We start from the raw sequence: 10,500 nt of genomic DNA, 5'->3' as shown, positions 1-10,500 counted from the left end.
TTTATTTTAATACTTAATTTCGAAATCCAGAATTCTCCAGGAGTATCTTAACACTAAGTTCCCTCTTCCTACCCTGCTGTATGCGGGATACAGCGTGTAGCTGATTTAATTTAATTTAATTTAATTTTAATTTACTTAACTTTTGTTCACGACTAGTGGCCCATGTCCATGTCCATGTCGAATTTTCCCTACTACTTCCATTAACGACCCACTATTGTTAAAATCAGTTAAAATTAGAGCCAAAATGATTGTGTTGATTATTGGAACTTAACGCTATATTTTGTTTTATAGAGGCAGGAAAATTAAATAATTTATTTATAATTTCTACAAGTGAAAATCGAACTTGTAACCTTTCTGTTTAGCGTCAGACGCTGTTCCTCATGACAGCTTCAATTTTATCAATTTTTTATTTTTATTTATCATTGCATTTGGTATTTAAAGATTAAAAAGAAATATCCCTATAAGCTCAAATAGTTTTTTAGATCTAGGCCTGACCCCCCTGGAATAACGTGAAAATAAATGTAGAATAGTTGACAGTTCTACATAACATCGAGAACAAGAACACACTATTTTCAAGCGTTGATTTATTTTCTAAACAAGCATGTGGTAGTCGTTCATTTGGAAGGAATTTAAGAGGAATTTACTCTTGCTAAACAACTTAGATTATTTTATAAGTATTTTTAACTGACGAGAAAACGGAAGAGCTGGTCGGTCGGAATCCGTACCTCAAGAGAAAGGACAGAACCCTTATGTATAGATAGAGCATAAAGCTTTAAAACAAAACATAACTATAAAAATAATTAATTATACGTCTTTCTAAGTCAAATATCGTGTACCTATATGAAATAAAATATCAGCTTCACGCTGTATCTCGCACACAGCAGGATAGCCAGGGAAAACCTAGTATTAAGATACTCTGTTACAAACTTTCTGCCTAATTCTTGAGGCACTGCGTGTTGAATTGCAGAACTCAACGCCGCGTTTTACCTCGACACCAGAGCTAAGAAATGGAAATGGAAATATAAATTTAATTAAGCATTTCCTCGAATGGGGATCGAACCTACAACCAGTCGGTTTTACAGTCACACTTACATATTAAATCATTATATAAGCTTTCTATGTACCTTTGAGTACAATGGAATAATAACTATGCTATTAATCATTGTTACAGCTCATAGTTTGTACGATGAATTGGTCTAAACAAAATGACTTATTGCAAAAGTCCAATTCGTGTTATATTACGAGTAAATCATGTTTTTTTACTATATTATTATGAAACTTACTAGCGACTTGTAAAACTGAAATTTTATATTATTTTCTGGGTAACCTTTAATGGTTTTTAGCTCATGTTTCCCACTCTCCGCCAATTTCTAAAGGCATTACGTGCTAGGGGACAAAACTTAACGCCGTGCTTTGCCTCGTTGCAATTTCCTCCTCCTCACTTCCTCGGGTGGTAATCGAACCTGTCGTCGTTTACAATCACGCGTAAACACCACGACTACCCTCCAACTTTACAATGTTATAATTAAAATTAGTCTTAATAATAGAGTTCTACTCAACGCTAGTAACTGGTGTCAAGAAATAAGGTTAACAGAGTGTAATTTGCAGGGCGTAATTTTGCACTTTCTCATTAATCTCAATCTATCATTCATTGCATTGGAGACATTTTACTGACTAAAAAAATGGTAGTAAAAACGATGTATTTTTAATTAAATTATTATAAATATGCTTTTTCAATTAACATTTTTCAATTGTGTGACTGTAAACGCGACAGGTCGTGAGTTCTATTCCCACTCGGAGAAGTGATTTTCATTTCTTTGCTCTGGTTCTCTCGAGGCAAATGAGCGGCGTTCAGTTCCGCCACTCAACACGTAATGCCTTCAGAATTCGGAGGAAAGTGAGGAGCAGAGTGTCTTAACACTAAGTATAAGCTAAGATGCATGCAGGATATAGCGGAAAGCTGAAAAAAAAAAAGTTTGTTCATGGTGATAGTGTATGTATTAAAATAATCTTTGAATAATTTTTAAGTTATTCTTAGTGTAATGATTTTATATAAATAGTTTTTATATTTACGATAATTTGTTATAGAAAAATGTAAATCAACCTCTTTGTTTAATAAAAAGATATATTTGAAAATTTATACATAGAACTAGCGCGACGCTTGATGTGTTGAAAATTCTGATGCGCATTATTAGATTTGGAGCTGAAGAGGAAAGTGGTCCTCTAGAATAAAATATTGTATTATAATTTAAGATATACATTGTACAAGCCTAATGGTATCTAGCCCTGGAAGAAGTATAAGTTCTGTAAAAGTCCTGAGATATAAATTGTAGAAGCCTAATGTTATTTAGCCCTGGAAGAAATATAAGTTCTGTAAAAGCCTCGAGGTGTTTGATTTCTTTACATTAGTTTATATAGATAAAAATATGTTTTACTTCTAAAGTTTCACCATTTAAAATTTCACCATTTTTTATACGATAGCTACACGTATAGTTAAAAAGAATTTAGTATTATGCATTTTGTTTATTTTAAAAGTTGTTTGAGTTTCCAAGACTTGAAGCCATTTATTTTACAAGTGTTCTTTGTCCTCTAATAGCGTTAGGGTAATAGAACGTAGGAGGGTTCAACAATGTGTGTGTATTTTCTCGACGGCTGCCAAATAAGTTCAGGAATTTGAGGTCGAGTAAAGTTCAAAGCAACTGAGACTTTTTTAATTTGTACGGTTGTCATCACACATTTTTAGGAGAAAACATTGCAATTGCTAGTTATTTTATATTATTTTTTTTATTTTACTGTGTATTTATTATTGAGGCTACTAAGCACGTCTAAATTTTGTTATCCTATGCCGGATTGAAGACAGCGGGAACCCGCTGGATTGAAAGGGCGCAGGACCGGACGGAGTGGCGAGCATTGGGGGAGGCCTATGTCCAGCAGTGGACCTTAAAAGACTGATGGATGGATGCCGGATAAATTTTTGGAAGATCAAGAACTATCCGTAGATTTAAGATTCCGTAGACGAACTAAAAGAACCTGTCATAAACCCCAAATTACTAGTGAGTTATAGTATTATAGCAGTACACGATTAGCAGAACAAAATGTAGAGGTCTTTGAGGCGCAGTGGTACACCAGGCAGTTGACGTGACGATTGAGGTTCTATCCCCACTGGGAGTAATAATTATATTTAACCACGCAATACTTATAAAATTGGATAAAAATTGGGGAACGGAGTGACTGAAAGATAGGTTCCCCTTTTCTAAGCGGGAAACAATATTAAATTATCAATATTACAATATCACATAAGCGAAAACCTTATGCTCAATTTCGTCAACGAAATATCATTAGAAATAAAAGGTATAAATAAATATAGGTCAAAAGCCAATAACATAAAAAGTCTAAAGCATCGTTAAGCGCCCCAAGTAATCTGCTTAGAACTGCTCCAGCCATTGGACTTGAAACGTTGAATAAATCATAATAATGGCTTCATAACCGACATTGAGAATATATGCTCGATATTTCCTTCCAAGGAAACCTTTTTAACTTGTCAATATTAAAATATATGAATACTAGCGGAACGCCCGCGGCTTCGCCTGCGTGAACTACGTTATTATTTTTCTGTCTCCATGAGTAGGTACCTACGTCTTACAAGTGCAAAATGCATGAAAAATTTGAGAATCCTAGCATTTGTAGTAACAAAGTTTCATACAAATTTTCAACCCCAAAAACAACCCCTTAGAAGTCGAATATTGCAAATTCCCGTCATGGCGAGCACCTACGTCCTATAAGTAACTCCTATGCAAAATTTGAGATTCCTAGCACTTGTAGTTTCTGAGATTTCGTGATGAGTGAGTGACCTTTCGATTTTATATATAACTAGCGACCCTCTTGCGGCTTCGCCCGCTTTTACTACTGGATTATTCACATAATGTATGTTTGCAAAGCACTTCAGATAATGTGAAAATTAATTAAACCCTAATGCAACCCGCATTTTTGTAGTTTTAATAAGGATTTTCCAATTGTTTTACACTACTACTACAAAAAATATGAAACCAAATATATCGCGCTGAAATAATACATTCAACTCCAATTATCCAATACGTGCAAACGCATCTAAATCTTCGTTGCTATAAAGACAGGCGGGTTTTTTTTTTCGAGCTTGTGGTTAATGCTGAAGAGGGTATTCTGTCCCTGATGAAAAGCAAGCACTACGTGGCTGCCTGTAACGAAAATTAAATAGAATGTATCGGCCGGGAATTGAACCCGGGCTGCCCGCGTAGCAGGCGAGCATTCTACCACTGAACCACCGATGCGTGTAAGGCAGGCGGGCGCGCTTATATTGCATGGCGAGTGGCGAGCCGTTTCGCAGCAAGGATTATTTTGATATTGTAACAACTTCTAAAGTACTTATTAAAATGAAAAACAGTAAAAGACAGTTTTGGTCTACATTAAATGGCCAACGTAACTAATATACTTATTTATATGCTGAGAGTAAGGGATAAGTGAAACTTGAGTAACATACAGCTGATGTGTCAACGGCGGGATGTGTAAACAATTAAATGCATTTTTCTGTAAAACTATTCGCAATTTCGAAATATTGTAAAAAGCAAATTTTATCTTCGTTTAACGTAGAAAATTAATAAAGTATTTTAAAGGATAAGGGTTAATACCATTATGGAAAAAAAGACTCACAATAAAAAATATATTGAAATTATTATTTTTAGACAGAAAAATGATCACTACACGTTATTCTTAAAAGATACGAATATGCTCTCGCGGACTTTTTTGTAGATCTTATTAAGAGGAACAATACTCCAGTACATTATTTTCATATAGTACTTACCATTAGAGCAGCGCATGCGCGAAAGTGTCTCAACGGGTAGGACTTTATACACATTTATCGTATTTATGTTAATTTACATAAGAATGTACAAATAATAAACTATATATAAACCTTCTACGAAAAACACTCGACTTAATGGTGAAGACCGTATCAAAATCCGTTGGGTGGTTTAGAAGAAGAAGAGTTAGAAACAACAGACAGACACGAAAAGCGACTTTGTTTTATAAGATATAGGATAGGAAGATGTTTATTAGTTACTTACTAAGCTTTACGTTTTATCTTAAGCGGCATAGCCAGAGAGTTTGTATCATTCATTTCGTGTCGTTCCGGGCATGGCGTGTTGGGTAGCGGTTCCCAACGCCGCATTTGCCGCCGCTTGACATACCGGGGATGAACTTACTATATATCGTAATAAGCGTCACCTTGGAGCGATGCCCTAAAAGAGAAGCGAGAGTGCAGGTCTCGCCAGGTAAACGTGGTGAAGGGAACGTTGCAACTCACAAACGGCAGTTATACTTGTATTTAGACAACATTTTACTTGTATTTAGAAGAAGATCTAAGCCACAATGATCATTATATTTCCAAATATCTCCCATATAAGATCCCATTTCCCATTTCCTGTTCGAACGCGAGTCATTGCCTGTTTAAATTGACGGAACATAACGCCGCATTTATTATTGCAATATTTTATATATTATGTCACAGAAGTGAAATGAAAATAATTTTAATATTCTTACTAAGTAATATTAAGTAAGTAAGTATGACTTTATACATTTAAATTGTCATTATTTTTTTCATTTTTACGCTGAATCCCGCATGTAGGAGGGTAGGCAGAGAGAGAGCCTAGTTTTAATACACTCCGCTCCCCACTTTCAATCTGGAGGTAGTGCGTGTTGAGTAGTGGAACTCAAACGCCGTGGTTTGCTGCAGGAATAAGAATATAAAATATTTCATTTTCTCGAATGTGAATCGAACCCACAATCACTCGTTATCGTTTTCAGCCACACGTTTATTGGCCTGGCCTGGCCTGGCCTGGTTTACTGGCCTGCGCCAGAACTGTAAATTAATTGTTATTAATAAAAAGTAGTTAATATTCAGTATTTGCATCCATATTTTCTTATACTAGGTACCTACAGCAAATGAGAAATCGTATAATTTGCGTTGGCTCGCGTTTTAATAGCTTGGCTGTGAACTTACACACAATAGGTTTCCGTGCCCTAGATCGCTATTTGCTATTAAACTATATTAATAACTGAACTATTATGGGAGCCAAATTGGTTTTTTTAAATTTCTATGTTAATTTGCGAGCAAAATATTTTTGTTGCTTGTATTTTTTTAGCTTTTATATACATAATTTCTTATTTCTTTTTTTTTTCAGCTTCACGCTCATCACTCTGTATCCCGCATAGAGCAGGGCAGGCAGTTGTTTTGTTTTGGTGCCAGAGCGGAGAAAGGAAAATATTAATAAATACTAATTAATTCTCACGACTGGGAATCGAAATCACTACCGCCCCGTTACACTCACACATTTGCACCGACGTTTGACATTTCTTACTTCATAATATAAAATTAATCTCTTTTCTGTTCGTCTGTCCAATATGACTATAAATAGAAAGAAAAAAATCTTTCTTCATACAACCAGAAAAAACCTATACTAAATTAAAAGTTAATTAAAATTAATTAATTCCAGAACATCGAATTAAAATTAAATTAAATTAAAAGTAAATTGTTTAATATCTACCTAGGGCACTTAGCTCGCTAATATTACATGGTCAACGGGGCACTCTGCCAATTACACTCTACACCACTTCAAACAACTTTAACTAAATTACTTCCAATCATAACGAGATAAAATCTGTATTTTTTTATGAAATAAATATTTTTCTTAGCTTCTCCCTATATCCTGCATATAGAAGAGTAAACAGAGGGAACCTAGTGTTGAGATGCTCCGTTCCCTATTTTCCGCCGAATTTTCGGAATATGTGTATTGAGTGGCGGAACTCAACGCCGCGCTTTGTCTTATTACCAGATCAAGGATGTAACAATATTAAAAATTTCATTCCTATGAATGGAAATCAAACCAGCAACCATTGCGATTACAGTCACACGCTATACCACTGGGGCAAGACGGCCTCTACGATATACGAGTATCTAGATCGGGGAAATAAAACAATAACTTATAATGATTCAGCATTCCTCTAAATGGGAGTTGAACCTACGACCATGTATTATTGATCATTTAGTAAGCATTTTATTTTATTTTATTTTATTTTATTTAAAATTAAAAGGAAAAACTAACATTTCACTAACCATTTACATATATAGATTTATGGTGTCATCACCTATCAGTCATTATATTCTGTTTAAGGCAAGCTATCATCCTTGTGCCTTATTCGTTTCGTACTGAACGTGCTAGGACTTGAATTAATGTGGAATTTCTTTAATTTAATCTTTACTCTAAATGGACCAGATATCCCGCTTGAAGGATACAGAGAGAACTTAGTATTAAATCACTATGATTCTTGCTTTTCGTACAGTTTTTGAGAAATTCCACATTGTGTAGCGGAATTCAACAGAATTAAGAGGCAGTGTCTTCAGAATTCGGCGGAAAGTCGGGGATGAAGTGTATTAACACTAGGCTTTCTCTGCTTACCCTGCTAAATGCGGGATACAGGTGAAGCAAAATAAAACATTTACATAAATAAAACGCCTGTTGACTGGAAATAGACGAAATATACTATAGAGAAGATATAGTATATGTCTCAAGCACTTCTATATTGAGGAAGTAGGTCAACGCCTTACCACCATTAATTCAAACCTGTAATGGTCTTCGCGGATAACGGATTTCATGAAAACACGAAGTTTAATTTACTACGTCAAGATACCATCAAAAACAAAAATAAGATATAGGAGCCAAGTTAAATATTGAATTACATATTAACTTTAGAAACCCAAAAAGAGAGAAACCGAGTGTTAATATTAACATGAAATTAATCCATGAAATTTCAGAAAGTTTCTTTCATATTATGTAATTCTTTTAGTTTTAGCTTCAAAAATAATAAAATAAAATGAAAAGAATTTGGGAAACTTTATTAACGAGGAAACTTTACTTGAATTATTTTTCTGAGTCAACAATCAATTTGAAAATGTGCTATTGAAGTATGACTATAAAATGAATGTGCTCAATTACGTTTTGTCATGAAAACGTTGAAGTTCTTGGAACATTATATTCGCATAAAGTTTATAATTTTCGTAATAAAGTTTATAAATATTTTACTTATAATTCAATGGTGGTAAGACCGCATCGGTACCGAAAAGGAAATTTCCAGATATTAAAATACATACTTTTGATAAATGACGAATTCATTGCCTTTTGCTGAAAACTATTTTTTTTGTCTTCTTATTGCTGTGATATAGACGTTTACACAAAAAAAAGAAACATATAAATGTATTTTTTCCAGCATTACGCTGTATCCCGCACACAGAAGGTTAAGCAGAAGGAACCTAGTGTTAAGACACTTCGTTTCCCACTTTCTGTTGAATTTTGGACATTGCGTGTTGAGTGGCAGAATTTAAGACCGCGCTTTGCCTCTACACCAGAGCGAAATAAAAATATAAATTTAAATAAATATTTAATGATTTTACGGTTACACTTTGTATCCCTGCGCCTCGGCTGGCCTCTGTGGCCTATAGATATATATATATGTATATGTATTCCTAATAATAGTTAACACATATATATATATATATATGTGTGGGTGTGTTAACTATTATTAGGAATGGTACAAAAGTCAAATAATTGTAAAACTGTTTTATTAGAACAAAGGTACACAAATCATTGATATATCCGCTTCTTGTTTTTCCCTATTAATGTTATTACAGGATAATTTACAGTTTACTATAACAGTACGTTAACAGTGAGTTATACCAAATAACAATAAATAATTATTAATCATTAAACTTATGAATAATATTGAAGCCGTCATAGCGCAGTTGTCACACGCGTGTGACTGTCAACGTGACGGTTGTAGGGTCGATCTCCACTCGGGAGAATGTATTATTATATATTTATTAATTAATTTATTTATTTTAATAATTTATTACACTATAATTGATATTAATTAACTGAAACACAACACGAAAAAACAAACATAAATTAACCTAAACAAAAAACAGAAACAAGAAAAAAAAATGAAAATAGTGTATAGGCAGCCTTATCACCCACAGGTGATCTCTACCAGGCAACCTTTAACTATAGTATATATTAATATTTTCAATTCTTGGCTCGGCGGAAATTGAAATTTTCTTAGTCTTAACACTTTCACTCAACACTCAATGCCTCCAGAATTCGACAGAAAGAGGGGAACGGAATGTCTTAACACTCGATTCCTTCCACCTGCTGTGTGGGGGATAAAGCGTGAAGCTGATGAAAATAAAAAATATACATATATATATATACTAGTCAAAACAAAATAAGGGCCACTGCAATTTTCAAGTATATTTATGTGTTACTGGGACTTAGGTATTAGAAAATAATGAAGTTCGTTAGATTTACTATTTCTAATGTAATTAACTTAAAATTTAATTAAAATCGATACAATAAAATTAACTTAGAATTTTTTTTAACTGACTATCCAATTTTGACAAAAACCTCACTCCCGCTCATCAAGCTTTTAAAAACTTTTAGCATTTGTAAAACTTTTTTTTTGTTGTCTTCAGTATCGTGTGTGCCCTCCTCTTTTTTGTACATATTCCTGAAGCCTGGAAGGGACACTTTCAATCAGGTGTCGTACTGTTTCTTGAGGAATTTGCTCCCAGCTTGATTTGAGCACTTGAATTAACTGTCGCTCGTTATGTACGGGCCGGTCAGTACTTCTAACGCTTCGTTTGAGTAGATCCCACATGTGTTCTATCGGATTGAGGTCTGGACTGTTCGCGGGCCAAGGTAACACCTCAATATCAGCTTCTTCTAGAGCTGCTTTGGTGGCTCGAGCGGTGTGTGCGGGTGCACTGTCGTGCATCAGCTTGAATCTTGCACCAATTCTCTGAGCAAAAGGCACCACATGAGGTCTGATAACCTCTTCAATGTATCGCTGAACTGTTACAGTGCCTCCGTTTAGAATTATTAGCTCAGTTCTACCTGATAGACTAATGCCTCCCCACACCATCACATTGGGACCCCCGAATCTGTCACTTTCTCGGATGCAAGCATCCGAAAATCGTTCACCTTCACGTCTCCAAACCTTAATGCGTCTATCATCATTAAAAAATTTCACTTTACTCTCATCAGTAAACAACACTGTACTCCAGTCACTTATGTCCCATGCAAGATGTTGCCTTGCATACGCTAAACGATTTGCACGATGAGCACTTGTTAGTGGAATTCGCACTATTCGTCTTCTGGAGAACTGCTGGTCTTCGTGCAACCGGTTCCTAATCGTTTGATCACTAACGCGGGTACCTGTGGCTTGCCGCAAGCGATTTTGTAAGCCGTGAGCGGTGATAAAACGCTCTCTTCGCGCAGTCAAGCGAACATAGCGGTCTTCTTGTGCGGTGGTGGATCTAATTCTGCCTGATCCTCGTCTTCTGGATACCGTTCCCGTCTCTTGAAAACGATTCCAAGCATTTTGGATCGCTCTTCGTGAAAAGCCGAGCTGTAGAGC

The 10,500-nt window shown here is 35.1% G+C and overlaps 1 non-coding gene across 1 annotated transcript; it reads right to left on the bottom strand.

Annotated features, from left to right (window-relative positions):
- Nucleotides 1–4,236: 4,236 nt before the first annotated feature.
- Nucleotides 4,237–4,307, bottom strand: TRNAS-GCU (transfer RNA serine (anticodon GCU)). Its single transcript has one exon. It is a non-coding gene; the product is annotated as a tRNA-Ser (tRNA).
- Nucleotides 4,308–10,500: the final 6,193 nt, after the last annotated feature.

This window comes from Heliconius melpomene, chromosome 5, assembly GCF_056956725.1.
Source record: "Heliconius melpomene rosina isolate 202511_hmr_F chromosome 5, ASM5695672v1, whole genome shotgun sequence".
NCBI classification, from domain to species: domain Eukaryota; kingdom Metazoa; phylum Arthropoda; class Insecta; order Lepidoptera; family Nymphalidae; genus Heliconius; species Heliconius melpomene.
This window is presented reverse-complemented; position numbering and strand designations above follow the sequence as displayed.